Raw genomic sequence first — 17,111 nt, 5'->3', positions numbered from 1 at the left:
GACTACGGAGAAATGTGTAGTAAATTGAGACTAGTTCCCGCTTCATGCCACACGTTTCTTAAATTCTTTTGGCATGGTTGATTGATGCAGTACTGAAGCTGTGTTGGACTGGTTGTTTCAGGTGCCAGTCTTTTTTCTTGCTTTGCATGTTTTCAATACCATAAGTTTTGGGACTCTCATACACAGTATTGAGAGTCCCAAATTTTAGGACTACACTTACAGTAGTCCGAGTAACTTGGACCATGCTTGGACCCAACTTATTGTCTTTTTAACATTCAGATTTCACCCTCAAAATGGCCTCCCAATTACTAGATATGCCACCTGAGGTACAAATAGACATCGATGATTAAAATGGTTGTACTGAAGTTTATTTACGATCCGGGAGAAAAATGAAATTTCCCGTTCAATTCTGAGAGCTCCCCTCGCGATCATGAACACGTTAAATTTCCGACTCGTGTTAATGTTTGAACGACGTGATGTAGTCTTCATGCCCAGCGTACATTCAATGGTCCCCATATCCCGAGTGCGATTCTGTTACCGAGCGCGAAGCATCGATTATGATAATGAGTAGACTGGATCTCGCTTGTGAACACAAGTGGATTTCAAATGGTATAAGACAATCGGGAACTAGCTTGAACTGGTTTCCGCCCATAAAAGCTGTCCTTGTTCCCGACTCTCTATTAGGCCAAAAAAAAGAATATGACTCTGCCGTTTTCCTCATACATCATCTCAATGAAGGACAGTCATTGCAAAAATTATGCTAAGACATGAATCTAGGACTAAGAAACATTTGAAATTTCAATGTTAGGAAATACTTCAATTTTCTTGACTCACCATAGACTTTGTACCGCTGAAGTGGCGTCAGGTTGCAACATTCTTTCCATGTCTGCTGCCCATTGGAGATCAACCTGCTATCTGTACTGCCATCAATTGCATCATATGCTGCATTCCTCTGACTCTGTGTCTTGCATCACTGGCTGCTCATGGCATGCACGTCATCAATTTCTATGAAAACCGTAGGATAACAGAAAGGCACTTTTATCTGTATCTGTATGGTTACGTTGCAGAAGCCTATTCAGGCATTATCGCAACGGAGTATAAGTATTCAAGGCGCTGGCAGTTATGTCTATTATTAGATGAATGAAGTACATGAGAAATATGACACCCATTATGTAGCACCTTTCATTGGTTTAATATAAGTTGCTGCGGCCACTGCCAGGACACCGAGGCGAACCCCTTCTCTTACTTAGCGAACAAGTCTTTAACGTGCATTATACAACACACGGGACCTACAGCTTTACGTCCCATCCAAAGCCGAACGAAGCAAGAATGGTCAAGTGCCTTGCTTAAGCACAAGTGTCCGCCGGCGGGCTCGAACCCACGTGACATTGTTGCCTCTGAAACACCAGAACATGAGTCCGGTGCTCTTAACCGCTAGGCCATGGCATTCCATTTATAACGGCTAAATAAAGCGTGAGTTGGTATTTGCTGGACGTGTACTAAAGGAACAATTCTTCCGAAAATTGAGGCTGTTGTGCCCATTCTTGAAAATCACGCATTCTCGAGAATGGGCATGCTCATTCTCGAGAATGGGCGCGCATTCTTAAGAATGAGCGCCCATTCTTAAGAACGAGCACGCGTTCTTAAGAATGAGCGCTCATTCTTAAGATTGGGTGGGAATATCACGTGCACAATTTATGAATTTTGCCCAATCTTAACAAACATTGCACGACATAATTATGTTAAATGAATTGTATAGCGGTTAAAAGGGAAACAATTCATATAAAGAGGAAAGAAAATGTGCTATGCTTCTGTACTCGTATAACTACGATAATTTGAATCAAATTAAACCTGCTATTATTGTTTTTTTCTGCCCACTATGGGAAGTTTTGTAATAACGGAGGACTGGGAACTAGTCTGGGAAGTGCTTTGTTTAGGCTAGACAAGTTACAAGTCCCTGCATGTATCATATGCGTGCCACGAAAAAAAAAACGATGTCCAGAAGCTGCCAAAATTGCTCTTTTGACTAGATAGAATCCAGCTCTGCGACGTTTAATGGTGGGATGTGAACAATAAATTGGTGGCAATTTAAATGGAAATAGCATTAGCACTATGGGATGTCGCAGTATTCATTCTCATTCTTCACATTCTTCATTCTTACGTCCCCCCCCCCCCCGCTTTTATTATCCCAAAAATCAGAATTCTTTGCACTAGTATTATTATGTCTCTTATATTTTCCCGGTCCCCCCCCCCCCCCATATTAATACGCCTTTACTTATCATATCCACTCTACTTTTCAGCGCCTTGCGTTGCAACAGTATAATTATTGAGAATCAGTGAACGAGGATTCAGCTAGACTTGCCAAGCGCAGCCGGTGCTCGGCATCGACAAGACCGTTATCTTGTCGCGCATTCTCGAGAATGTGCGCTCAATCTGGAAGAGTTATTTTTTGCCAAGATTGAGCAAGGATCCAGTTGCACATTCTCAAGAATGTGCATGCCCATTCTCGAGAATGCGTGATTTTCAAGAATGGGCACAACAAGGACTGTCCATGCAAACTCAAACAAGGCCTAGCCTAGCCCTAGGCCTAACTTAACTGACGTTTTTTTTTGCCAGCCATGCCAGCATAATTTATTACGTTTTTATTAGTCAGAATGGGACAAAACTATACGTTCACGTTACGAGTGTCTTACTACGCTGATCTTGAATAACTGCTCAAAAAGAATCCTGTATTTTATTCTGAAATTTACCTTTCCAAAACGAGTTGTGGATCACGTTGCAATTTTCTCATATGGTGATATCTGGCGCCATCTGTCAACTGATAAAAGAACTGCGCCCTCTATTGATAAGATGAGTGGCGCCCTCTATTGATATTTCCCGTTTGGGGCAAACAAGTGGGGCGAGTTGGTAAGGGGGCGAGTTGGTAACTGTATGGTCAGTAGAGGCCGCTGTTTTGTTTTTCAATAGAGTGCGCTATTTATTGGATCACAAATTAGCTGTTTATGTATATCAATAGAGGGAGCTCTTCAAATTTTCAACAGAGGGCGCTATATCGGACAAGTAGAATGGCATAACCGGAATTAAGTGATCAGTTTATAGTTGCTTGCCCGTGCAATTTTTTTAGTTTTGACAATAAAAAATACATTTTGTTTTCAAATTTCTTTTTTTCTAGCAATATGAAAGCTTTGCACTTTGTTATGATGGAGACATCTATCGAAACGATCCGCCCACGTTTAATTAGAGAATTTTGATGTTACAAAAATTTTGAACTATTTAAGAGCCCAATAAATCCCTCGAATCTAAAATGAAGCTTATAATTTGTTTCTCTGACGGCGTGAAACGTCCGAGAGCGAAATAGAAAATCAAGTGGTTACATTGTTTAAACTAGTAAGCTTCGAAGTGCGCCACGTTAGGGAACACGACTATATAGGAAGGGAAAGACTCACCAAAACAGTTGACTAAATGACACTCAAAATTGACATTCTGATATTTCTTGGCACATCTGAACATTTGGCAATGACACCTTCTTGAATATGAGCAGGTTTAATTTTGTGGAAAGAGGGCAGGGCTTTGATTTATGAGGGAAATTCAGGGGTAAAAGACGACAATGACAACCAGAAAACAGACTCAAAAACCAAGAAGGCAAACGTGAAAGCTCGCTGCGATGAAAGCTCGATGCTGATTGGCTGATGAAAAATAAGCATCTTAGGCCCTATTTATTTTTAGTCTGGTTCCCAAAAGATTCAGGGGTACAACTATAGAATGCAGGGCCACTTTACTCTACATCCTCGCCTCCGTACGGCTGCGTGGAGGCGTGGAGCCGCAGTCGACCTACCTCCGAAAATCGATTGCCGCAGTCGACCTACCTCCGAAAATCGATCGTGGAGTCGTGGGATCAAAATAAGGACAGCGCATAAAAATATAAAACAGCACACCGTGTAAACTCAATGGCGCCCCCAATCACCAATCAGTAGACTTGTCACAGTAATTTTCTTCTCCTTGCGGGGAAGGGCAGGGTTTTAAGAAATCATCCTGCACTGCTGCAGGGATATAGTCTTTCAAAGTTTAATCAACTTGAACGTTACAGGGAAAATATCAGACTTTATTCAGGGGATGTTTTGGTAGAACATTAACTATGAAAAAAAAAATTGAGATTATATAATGTAAAGACCACAATTCCCACATACCGCGATAATAGGGAGTCCACCTCCATTCGCACATTCTCCGAGCATGTCTATTTTCACAGGCATTTGAAAAGGAAGAGTTATGCAATATTACAAACAAGAAACGTGATAATACGGCGTTCCATCCTACATGCTTACTGGCACTGCCAGCATCCTACTGTCTGAAAAAACACCAAGGATATTTCATTAAATGTCCAGAACTCCAGGTATGGAATCTTTCCGGAGTATTTTTTAACCCTAACCCACCTCGCTCCTCCAAAATCCTCCTGGCGGTTTTGGAGGATTCTAGAAGATTGAGGATGAATGGTGATTGAATCAAATGAGGATTCTGGAGGATTGAGGATGAATGGTGATTGAATCAAATGAGGATTCTGGAGGATTGAGGATGAATGGTAATTGAATCAAATGAGGATTCTGGAGGATTGAGGATGAATGGTGGTTGAAGCGCATGAGGATTCTGGAGGATTGAGGATGAATGGTGATTGAATCAAATGAGGATTCTGGAGGATTGAGGATGAATGGTGATTGAATCAAATGAGGATTCTGGAGGATTGAGGATGAATGGTGATTGAATCAAATGAGGATTCTGGAGGATTGAGGATGAATGGTGATTGAATCAAATGAGGATTCTGGAGGATGAGGATGAATGGTGATTGAATCAAATGAGGATTCTGGAGGATTGAGGATGAATGGTGATTGAATCAAATGAGGATTCTGGAGGATGAGGATGAATGGTGATTGAATCAAATGAGGATTCTGGAGGATTGAGGATGAATGGTGATTGAAGCACATGAGGATTCTGGAGGATTGAGAACGAATGCATTTTGTGGCAGGACTGTTTGATTATTCTGAAGGATTTGGCGTTGGTTATCCTTCATTCATAAATACCTCAGACAGTTTAGCTATTCCTATTGGTCGAGAGCCCGTCACGTGGCCGGTCTTAAACGGATGATAAAGACATGGCTAGCTGGTCTTCAACACTTTTCCAGTGTCACAATAAAATGTGGACTCCTAAAAATCCAGTGCCTCTTATCGTTTCATTGGTTCAACGTTCACAATCCTCACGTAGGCATGCGCAACACTACCAGGGAGTCAGAATTTTATAGCTCTAAATTCAAGACGCAACGCGCCAGGTGCGTTCTGCGCGAAATCGCGCAGAACATGCTACGCGCGCGTCAATCTCCATAAAAGGGTTGTTTACATCTTACTCGCCAGCTGAACACTCCATTATTTTGCAAGAGGGATGTTTCAAAAAGCATAAAGTGAATTTGTTGAACAAAATCGGGATGTTTTGAACGAATTATATGATTTTTTCTTACCGAAAAGGTATTTATGAATGGGAATAAATATGTGCTCCGTCGGTATTTATCAGCACCCAGACTCTAAGTGGTCTTAAACAGAGTGATAAAAACCTCCGAAGCACACATTTATTCCCGATCCCTTATATTAATATAACCTCATATGTGGCGACCGTGCAGTATTCATAATGTAAGAGGCAACACCGCACGGGCCACAAAATCCCCCGAAACCGCGTTCACTGGGCGTGATGTGGCGGTACTTGTGGAGCCGTCGACAGTTCAGTTTCAACGGGACACACACTGAAAACACAGCGCGGTGCTCACACGATTAATAGACCGCTGAAATATTGAATCATTCTGGAAGTCAAATTATGCATAATGATGCAGCGTGCACCATGCACAAAAATGTCCATTTACCAGGTTCACGCCGTGTGCGCTTCGTGTATGCTTTGTGCACGCATCCAGGACAGCTAAATTTGTTCTGATTCGCTGTTTCTACCAGTCAATATTTGTTGCATGTCTGATGTATTTTAACAAATGATTGAATTTACGAGTTTCCGAATGTCTCAGCGATTCCGTTTTGATGCTGGCCCAAAGCTGGCCCAACGTCGGCGCAGCGTTTACAGAAACACAGATATGGCCTGAAATGTGGAGAGTTCAATGCTGTTTTCTAAATGTGAGGGATATAGCACCGCACGGGCCACAAAATCCCCTCAAACCGCGTTCACTGAGGGGTTGATGCGGTGCAATGTGTAGACCGCTCACCGTGCGTTATTCAATGGGAACGTGAAAACGGCGCGGTGTGAAGCGGGTGAAACGGCCACAATGCCGATGTTTCTGGATGGCCAATTTATTCAAAGCAATGCAGCGTGAACCATGCACGAAAAACTTCACTTGCAAGGTTCACGCTCTGTGTGTTTTGTATGCGTAGGATCAGCTAACAATTTGTTCCAATTCACTGTTTCTGTATGGTATTTGTCTATTTGTGCAGCAAGAGTTCACAAATACTTCCATTTTACAAGTTTCCGAATTTCTCAGTGAATTATTGGCTTTATTGATGGGCCCACCTATGAACTGATATTTGGTGCGGTTTACGCCGAGGCCACTGTGCAGTTTTCTAATGTAAGGGGACGCAACCACTCAGGCCACAAAATCAACTAAAACCGCGTTCGCTGAGGGCTAGTGCGAATGACGGTTGATTTGTATTGAATTGCATGGGAAGTCGCCGCGGTTACACAGGCGATCGTGAACCGCCAGAATGCTGATTTTTCTGCATTGAGGGGCCTGGATCTTCTTTGCAAGGACCCACAAAGTCGCTGATAAAGCACCAAAACGGAGGCACATGTATTCCCCACCCTCAGTGGAAGCCGCCCCCACCCCCCGCCCCATTTTGAAAACCTGAATTACATTCACTGTTGTAATAATAATTTTATTTTGCATTTAGTGCAGCCTTTGAAAAAAAAAACGCACCCCAGGTGCCCTACCCCAAGTTAAACCCAAGCGTCTCCGCTGGCTTGAGTACGATTTAATTCCTCATATAATCCCGAATATATCCACACAATTTAATAGACTGAAGCGCCAACTGTACATTGAATGAATCACGGCCAAGTGTATACGTCACTTGTCTATCCACCAATCACAGTTTGTAGGTGACAAGTCGGTGACGACAAGTCGGTGACCACAAGTGAGTGGTCTGTGACTGACAGGTTGTGTGTGTCAATCATAAATTCCATATTTGGATGTGTCACCGACATCCATACAATATCCACCAATAAGAAGTGGCCATTTCAATCTCGGTGACTAGTTTTTATGTTGACTTTATATAGTCTCAACGACATTAACACTGCTTTCGTATCATTAATATGAAGCGAGTCGGTGATGTGTGATTGACAGCGTACAGGAGCCATGCAATCACAATCCAGGTCCGAGTTTTTAGTCACTGCTCAGGAAATCGATGGCACTATTTAAGACATGTGGGGCCGTCCACCCTTCATATCAACCACAGGTCACCTTCGGACGACAACCAGAGAGAGAACTGACTGCAAGAACAAGATTTTGCTCGGTGAGTGTTTGAAACAATCATTTTTCCTCTGAAGAAATTTGTTGTTTTTGCACAATGTGTTTGAGTCAATGCGGGATTCAGATTTTGTTGAATGTTGCTGATTCAATGATTCTCCAAACAGCGAGCGCGGTGGTGGTAGGCTTGATATTTTCCCGTCTTTGTGTGCTTGTGAAAATGTGGTAGCTTGAGGACTGAAAAAACCCAAGATTTTTATGAACAAATTGTTCTTTTTCATTTCACTATGACTCTGATACACGTCTGCTAACAGCAAAACCAGCGCGCTAATTCCGATACAGAAGTTGTGCCTTTTCCCAACGACCACTTTGGAGTTGAAGTATCGCGATAATTTACAAATGTGTTTGAAATTAACTTGTTCAGACGGGCTTTGTTTGTGCATAACATGCACTAATCAAAGCCCGTCTGAAAGAGTTAATTTTAAATACTTTTGTAAATTATCGAGCTATTTTATTTCAGCTCTTAATGTAAACAGTTGGTGCGGATGCAGACCACGGTTTTGTGAGGTCAAATTTCAAGGCAATAAAAATGAGGAATTCCTGTCTGGCAATATTTCCGCTACTACTTCCATTGTGCACTCTCAAAAACAAATTGTCCAAATACTTACTGGTTTCTTTACTTCTTGAACAAAAAATCATTTGGATTCTTGTCGATATCATATGGATAATACACTACGAAGTCACATTTATGGACTTTTTTTATTTAGTGTCGACTGTTAGGTTGGACTGTTTTCTGACCGCAGTTTTTCGCAAGTATAAAACATCAAGTTTCCTGCTGTGATTCAGAACAGAAAGATGTATTGATCATTCAAAATAATATTTCAGAGGAACTGCAAATCGGTGTTGCACATTTTCGGTTTCAAAAACAAAGGCTCGCAAAACCTGGACTCTTTATAACCTGGCCAATATTTTTGGCACGATCAAGCACACTCTTACTTTTTGCCTCCCTTTTTCCTATTGACTTTATCGTTTAAATTTTCAAACATGAAATCCTAGTGCAATGTACTCACATTATTTCCGGATATCACTCAAACTCAATCAGAATGAAAAGTTATGCGGAAGTTGGTCACGGAAGAACGTATACAGGTATCCGGACATCTCAAAATGCCGGTCTTATTTGTGTTATTATTTGTGGATATTCTCAGTGCCTTTGAACTCTGTTGTTCAACTGGCATTTTATAGCTATATTTTATGGCTATAGTTCACAGTACGCCATTCCGGTTTCATCAAGTTACTTTTAAGCATTGCAGGATAAAAGTGTCACTGGTCAGAATAGACTAGAGGGCGCAAATACAAACGCACTGGATCATGATGATGCACACAGTTTAATACAATTCAAAAGCTGGATGCATTTTGTAGAATTCATGGATAGATTTGATTTTTGGAGAACGCATTTGAGATAAATAGTCAACCCAAATTACATTTTCATTGTACAGACATTTTTTTGCCGTATTGTACTTGTGGAATTCAGCTATGCCTCCCAACCAGACTCCAAGTTATCACCTAGAGGATTTTTAATGACTCATATTTTTGTTGGTATTTTTTTCAGCCAGCAATCCGCTCAAGTGTTGAAGAGTGCTTCTGCGAGAGAATTCAAAAACTGTGCTTAGGTAAGTGCCTTTTAAAGTTTTCTTCATCAAGCATCAGAATAGAGCAGTGATTTGGTAGGAGACTGTTTTTTTTTATGCATTTAATCTTTTTGGTCAAAATTAGCAACCAGAAAACGTCATTCAATTACCTCTACGAAAAATATCATCCTGGCCATGATGGTTAGTCTTCTCAATTATCCCTTCTAAAAAAATATCCTCCAAGCCATAGTCTCCTCAATTATCCGTTCTAAAAATATCCTCCTAGCCATAGTCTCCTCAATTATCCCTTCTAAAAATATCCTCCTAGCCATGATGGTTAGTCTCCTCAATGATCTCATCTAAAAAATATCTTCCAAGTCGTGATGCTGTGTCTGTTCAATAATCTCGTCTAAAAGCCAAGCCATGATGATTACTATCCTAAATTATTATCCATTCTAAAAAAAATAATAACTTCCAAGCAGTGATGGTTTGTGCGTTCAATAATTTCTTCTAAAAAAAATCCTCCCATTCATAATAGTTAGTTTCCTCAATTATCCCTTCTAAAACAATATCCTCCAAGCCGTAATGGTTTTTATTTCAATAAACCCTTCCAAAAATCCTCCTAGCCATGATGTTTAGCCTCCTCAATTTTCCCTTCTAAAATATCCTCCTAGCCGTGGTGATTAGTCTCCTCAATTATCCCTTCTAAAATATATCATCAAAGCCATGATGGTTTTCATTTCAATAATCTCTTCCAAAAAAATCCTCCTTGCAGTGATGATTAGTCTCCACCATAATTATCCCTTCATTTTAGAAAAGATCCTCCTATCCATGATGGTTAGTCTCCTCGATTTTCCCTTCTAAAATATCCTCCTAGCCGTGGTGATTAGTCTCCTCAATTATCCCTTCTAAAATATATCATCCAAGCCATGATGGTTTTCATCTCAATAATCTCTTAAAAAATCCTCCTTGCAGTGATGATTAGTCTCCACAATAATTATCCCTTTAGAAAAGATCCTCCTATCCATTATGGTTAGTTTTCTTAATAATTATCAAATCTACAACATATCCTCCTTGCCAGGATGATAGTCTCCTGAATTATCCCTTCTAAAAAATATCCTTCTAGCCATGATGATTAGTTTCCTCAATTATCTCTTCTAAAAAATATCCTCCTAGCCATGATGGTTTGTCTCCTCAATTATCCCTTCTAAAACAATATCCTCCCGGCCATGATGGTTAGTCTCCTTAATTATCCCTTTAAAAAATATCTTCCAAGCCATGTTGGTTTTCATTCAATAATCCCTTCTAAAAAATCCTCCTAGCCGTGATGATAAGTCTCCTCATTTAACCCTTCTAAAAATATCCTCCTAGCCATGATGGTTAGTCTTCTCAATTATCCCCTTAAAAAATATCCTCCAAGTCATGATGATTAGTGTCTTCAATTATCACATCTAAAAGATAACATCCAAGCATTATGGTTTGTCTGTTCATATAATCAATAATAATAATAATCCCTTCTAAAAAGATACCTCCTTGTTATGAGTGTGAGTCTCCGCAATTATCCCTTCTAGAAATTATCCTCCAAGCAATTATGGTTAGACTCCTCAATTATCACATCTAAAAATTAACTTCCAAGCCGTGATGGTTTGTCTGTTCAATAATCTCGTCTGAAAAATATCCTCCAAGCCGTAATGGTTTTTATTTCAATAAGCCCTTCTAAATAAAATATGCTCCTAGCCATAATGAGTAGTCTCCTCAATTATCCCTTCTCAAAAAAAAATCTTCCAAGCCGTGATGGATTGTGTGTTCAAAAATCTCTTCTAAAAATATTCTCCTAGCCATGATGGTTTGTCTCCTCAGTTATCCCTTCTAAAAATATCCTCCTAGCCATGATGGTTAGTCTCCTCAATTATCCCTTCTAAAAATATCGTACAAGCCATGATGATAAGTCTCCTCGATTATCCCTTCAAAAATATCCTCCGAGCCATGATGGTTTTCATTCAATAATCCCTCTATAAAATATCCTCCTAACCGTGATGAATAGTCTCCTTAATTATCCCTTCTGAAAAAATATCCTCCAAGCAATGATAGTTAGTCTCCTCCATTATCCCTTCAAAAATATCTTCCTAGCCGTGATGATTAGTCTTCTCAGTTATCCCTTCCTTCTAAAACATATCATCCAATCCATGATGGTTTTCATTTCAATAATCCCTTCTACAAATATCCTCCCAGCCGTGATTATTAGCCTCCTCAATTATCCCTTTAAAAAATATCCTCGTGGCCATGATGGTTAGTCTCCTCATTTAGCCCTTCTAAAAAATATCCTCCTAGCCATGAGGGTGAGTCTCCTCAATGATCACATCTAAAAAAAATATCTTCCAAGCCTTGATGGTTTGTGCGTTCAATAATCTCTTCTAAAATAAAATCCTCCCATTCATGATGGTTAGTTTCCTCAATTATCCCTTCTAAACAAATATCCTCCTAGCCATGATGGTTAGTCTCCTCAATTATCCCTTCTAAAACAATATCCTCCAAGCAATGATTGTTTTTATTTTAATAATCCCCTCTAAAAATCCTCCTGGCCATGATGGTTTGTCTCCTCAATTATCCCTTCTAAAACAATATCCTCCTCGCCATGATGGTTAGTCTTCTCAATTATCCCTTCAAAAAATATCCTCCTAACCATGATGGTTTTCATTCAATAATCCCTTCTAAAAAAATCTTATAGAACTGCGCCTGGAACACACCTTTTTGAACCATAGCCTTTTTGTTTGTGGTCTTTGAATCAGCATGCGATTCAGTTTCAAATTCTCCCTATTATAACTAACTTCGTTCGATGACGTCACAATGCTGAATTGTCGCAAAGACGTTTATGGTAATTCAAAGAATATCTATGGCTGCAGACCAGCAAATAAACTGCCATGGACCTCAGTGATAAATACCCCCACTTGTAAAGATCAGGACAAATACTCACAACTCTCCAAGGTGTTTGAGACACCCATCAAATTACAGCTTATTTCATCATCTTTCATTGTCTGTTCAATTTTTGCGGTATGATCCGATGACCTTTTTGGAACAAAAATTCCATCCAAAGATGATGACCCTGTAGTCCTGTAGCCCATCGCCCAAGGCACAATCTGCCACTTCACAAAACAATGAACACTCTGGTTTATTAGGACAAAAGATATTGCTCAAACAGGGGCGGATCCTGGAATTGTTGCAGGGGGAGGGCCAGGCTCCTAAAAAATATGTCAAATTGTTGTCAGGCGAACGGGTAATATTTTGTGTGCATGTTTCACAGCGGGGGCTAGGGGGGGGGGGGTCGGCCCCCCTCCCCACCCTCTGGATCCGCGCCTGTCTAACTATTTTGTCAAATTTTGACCTGAAATGCTTGTAATTTGATGTATGATGACGTCATGACGACGTCACTAAAATATCCACATCTTCACACTAAGATTCATGTTCATATCAAGTTTCGTCTTTCTGCAACTTCTTTTTGCATTTGAAATTCACCTAATTTGACCTACCAGTAACCCCGGAAGGAAAGGTCAGACGACTTTACCTTCGAATATCAAAAATGTTTATCAAGGTAAAGTCAATCAGATTTCAAAGTGTGAACATTATTGATCATTTTGTTTATGAGATTTTTGCAGTGAAATCGCTTGTAATGAGGGTACCCGATGACGTCATTATGACGTCAGAGTATAAAAAGGTACACCTCGGAGTCAATGTTGATGTTTGTTAAAGGTTTGAAGTTTATACCATGTACTACACTGTTCAGAAGAAAAGTCGCAGATAGTTATTGTCAGAAAAAAACCAAGAAAGAAAGAAAGAAAGAAATATATTTCTTAACATTTCCAAACAATGATCGGGTAGTACCCGATCACCCAAATATATCAGGGTTTTGTTGTTCGGAATGAGGAATTCCTGTTTGACATTATTTCCGCCTCTACTTTCATTTCGCACGCTTCAAACTAAATTATTGTTCACATACTGACTGGTTTAGTTTTTGAAAAAGTTGAAATCTTGTCACTTTATGGATAGCACACTGTACATTCACGGAAAGTTGTATTGTCAAAGCAAAGGCTATCAGTAGGACTTTTTCTAGTCATATCTGATTGCGGTTTTTAGAAGAGTTTAAACATCAAGTTCCTTGCTGATTTCAGGTTAGTTTCAACTGATTGTGATTAATGCTTAAACAAATTCACGCACTTTTAATACTTTAAAAAAGTGTCTTTCTTTGGTTTAAAGAAGACATATTGCGAAAGCTCCATCCTATATAATAACCTCACCCATAAAATCAGTATGATCAACCACCCCTTTATTTTCTTCCTCATTTTGCCATTTTAATTTTATCAATTAAATTTTAAAACACGGAAACTCTGGTGCAATGTACTCACATTGTTTCCCGGCAATCACTGAAACTAATTCAGGATCAACAGTTATGTGGAAGTTGGTCACGGAAGAACGTTTATCGGGAAATCCGGACATCAAAAACATTCCTGTCTTATTGTGTGTTATTGCTCAAGCAGTACCCTTTCAACTTTGCCATTTCGCTAGAGTTCACAGTGCGCTTTGATCATCAAGTTTCATTCAATCATCGCAGGATGAACGTGTCATGAATATAGAGGGCGCAAATACAAACGGACCGGATCGTGATGATGCACACAGCACAACGTTTTATACAAGTTCAAATTGCTTTATTTAACTGGTTAATTTGTAGAAATCATCTATAGAGTTGATGTTTGTACAAATTACTCAGGCTTTCTGTTCGCCTGAAGAGAATGAAGCAAAAGCTCTCGATGAATTCATTCATGTATTTGCATGTAGGGTTCCACTCAGCATGCCGCTGAGATTCTGTTGGATATTTGGACAAACAGCCATATCGATTTTTGGCTTATTTTTCGCAAGTTTTTGGTGATTGGTACAGATTTTTACAAATCTGAAATATTATGTGAGACAAGTTTCAGTTGACAAACAGATGGTGGCTTACCAGAGCCAAACCGGTGCGCTGATTTCCTATCCGGAAAATAAATCTTTATGTAACGACTGTAATTTGACTGCGGTAGTCCAGCTGTAATGTTTGCGCCTCCACTTCCTTGGTATGAGATCGATTTCCCCCACAAATGCAGAAACTGTATGCTCATTGTGATTTCTATAACTACAAGTTCAAGCAACCTTGAACCAGTTAGAGGAACACTATGATCAATTGCTCACAATTTAAGTATGATGAAGCACAACTAACTTTTGAACTTTTAGCTTAGTTGATACTATACATTTGACCGAAACAGATTAATTAAAGGGATTAATTTTTGGTTCTTGTCACTGAATTTCGTTGCTAACACACGTTAATAGTCTGCCCACCGGCACACTATTTCGAAAACGTCTTCAGTTTTGTAAGACGATATATCTTGTCTGATATAACACTATACATACACGAAATAATTCAGTGTCAAAAACAAAGCTGTTCAGACTCGACTGGTTTTGAATCAAATTTTGGGAGCATTTTTTTAAAGAGCTCATTACATCAAGTTCCCTGCTGTGATTCAGAATAGTTGAAATTGATCGGGATTCGCACTTATTCAAAATAATTCACGCACTTGTAATAGTTCAGGTAAAAAATTAAGTTAACATTTTGGTTTAAAGAAAACAATCTTGCGAAAGTTCGACTCTTTAACCTAAACAGTATATAGGTATGATCAACCACCCCCTTATTTTCTGCCTCGTTTTTCCCCTGTTTAATTTATCATTTTAATTTTTAAACATGAAATCCTGATTCGATATACTCACATTCTATTCCGGCAATCACTCAAACTAATTCAGGATGAAGAGTTATGGAGAAGTTGGTCACGAAGAACGTTTATCAGGAAATCCGGACAACTCAAACATGCCTGTCTTATTTTGTGCTATCATTAATACTCAGTACCCTTTGAACTTTGTTGTTAAACTGCGTCATTTCGCTAGAGTTCACAGTGCGCCATTCCGGTTTGATCATCAAACATTCAAGCATTTCAGGATGAACGTGGAATATATAGAGGGCGCAAATACAAACGGACCGGATCGTGATGATGCACACAGTTTTATTCAAGTTCAAATTGCTTTATCTAGTTGGATTCATTTGTAGCAATCATGTACAGCGTTGATGTCTGTGCACATTATTCGTCCCTTCTGTTCCCTGTCAAGGGCGGATCCAGAACACAATTTTTGGGGGGTAGCCCCCCAAAAATATTGGTCCCCGGAAAGTGGGTCAAAAAAATTACGGCGTGGGGTTCAGGGCCCGCTTAATCATGGGCCCCGAATTCTTTGTAATTCTAAATGCTCTGTGGCGATCTGAGGAAATTTCTGACCACTTTAACCATTTTTTGTTTCGAAAAGATGGTAGTGTACCCAGTGCGTGCCTTTATTGCGACGTCACTTAAAAACAAAATGGTTTTTTTTTTGGGGGGGGGGGGCATGGCCCCTTCCCCCCCCCCCCGGATCCGCCTTGTCCGCTGTTCGTCTTAAAATATGAAGAACAAGCTCTGTTTGCATGCAGGGTTCCACTCAGCATGCCACTTAGATTTCGTTGAATATTTTCTTGAAATATGGCGATAGTAGTATTTGCTGAATACTTTGAAAGTGTTTGGTCAGTTGGTACAGAAATAATAATAAAAAAAATATGGGACATTATTCGGTTAACAAACAAATGGGGGATGATGCTAGTAGTCAAACCGGTGCGCTGATTTCCAATCCGGAACATAATTATTTGTGTAACGACCGTACCTTGACTGCGGTGTCCACCTGATTTCCGCCACTACTGCATTGGTATGAGATTGATTGTCCTTGATAATGCAGAAAATGCATGTTCATTGTGATGCCTACAATTTCAAATGCAAGCAATTCAAAATAGAAAACATAGGATTATTTGCTTTTGAATTTTTTTTCGTGAGAAGCAACAAAATGGCTTTAAAAACTTAAGAAGGTCGCAACTAAACTGTTGAAGTTTCAGCTCAGTGGATACTATCATTAAGAAAAAGCAGAGAAAACGTATGCACTATTTTGTTGGATCTCGTATCTTGATTCCGTGCTTTATAACACCTTAACTATTTTTTTTTAATTTTAAAAACACCTGCAAAGTTTTCAACCGACATATCAGGCGAAATACTTTCACCGGGTATTTGATACCAGTCTTATCTTCACTCTCAGCATTGCAAGGTTTCTGCCATTAAATGTACTTTTCCGGGCAATTGCAAATGATCCTACGTGTCCTTAAATTCTTTTTGCATACAGATTTCTCTCAGAAAATCTGGGCATTTGTTTTGGTAGTTATTCCGTTTGATTTGAAAATATTAAATCCTACAAAGAAGACTTGAATATTGTTGCTCGTGCGTGGGTCTGTTCGGGACTGTTGCATGCAGGACGCATTCCGCTTAAAAATATATTATCAATCCAGATCACATTTCGCCCGACAGAGATTTTGATCTGGGGGTGTTTTACTTGTGAAATTCAGCTATGCTTCCCCCAACAGCCCCTAAGATATCTCCCAGCGGATTTTCAATGACTCATTTTCGTTGGTATTATTTCCAGCTCGCAATCTGCTGAGTGTTGAGGATTCCCTTCGTGATAGAATTCAAGAACGTTACATCGAGGTGAGTGTCTGTTATTTGACATTTTCCTCACTCAATCATCAGAACAGAGCAGTGATTCGGTGGGAGACTGTATTTTTTCTACATATTTTATACACCTTTTGGTCAAAATTTATAGCAGAAAACATTGCTCGAGTGATAGGGCCTATACAGGGTGAGTCAAAAAAGCGAACCCTAATGTCGGGACCATAATAGTGAAGTTCTGCATGTAGCCCTTTCAAAATCTAGGATATGAAAAACCAATTCATAGGCTTTTGTTTGGTACAATAATCATTCAAATCACTCATGTACGTTTAGTACATGAGGTTAAGGAATTTTAAACACAACCACCGTTTTAAAGTTCTGTCAACGGATCACGAG

General features: G+C 39.7%; 1 long non-coding RNA gene across 1 annotated transcript; it reads right to left on the bottom strand.

Moving 5' to 3' along the window:
• Positions 1-965: 965 nt before the first annotated feature.
• LOC119734148 lies at positions 966-3,482 on the bottom strand. Its single transcript, XR_005272050.1, has 3 exons — positions 3,447-3,482; positions 2,751-2,839; positions 966-1,005 (listed from the first exon to the last, which is right to left on the bottom strand). It is a non-coding gene; the product is annotated as an uncharacterized LOC119734148 (long non-coding RNA).
• Between the last annotated feature and the right edge of the window lie 13,629 nt (positions 3,483-17,111).

The sequence above is a fragment of the Patiria miniata genome, unplaced genomic scaffold (genome assembly GCF_015706575.1).
Source record: "Patiria miniata isolate m_02_andy unplaced genomic scaffold, ASM1570657v1 HiC_scaffold_10, whole genome shotgun sequence".
NCBI classification, from domain to species: domain Eukaryota; kingdom Metazoa; phylum Echinodermata; class Asteroidea; order Valvatida; family Asterinidae; genus Patiria; species Patiria miniata.
Note: the sequence above shows the minus strand (reverse complement) of the source record. Positions and strands in the feature narration are given on the sequence as shown.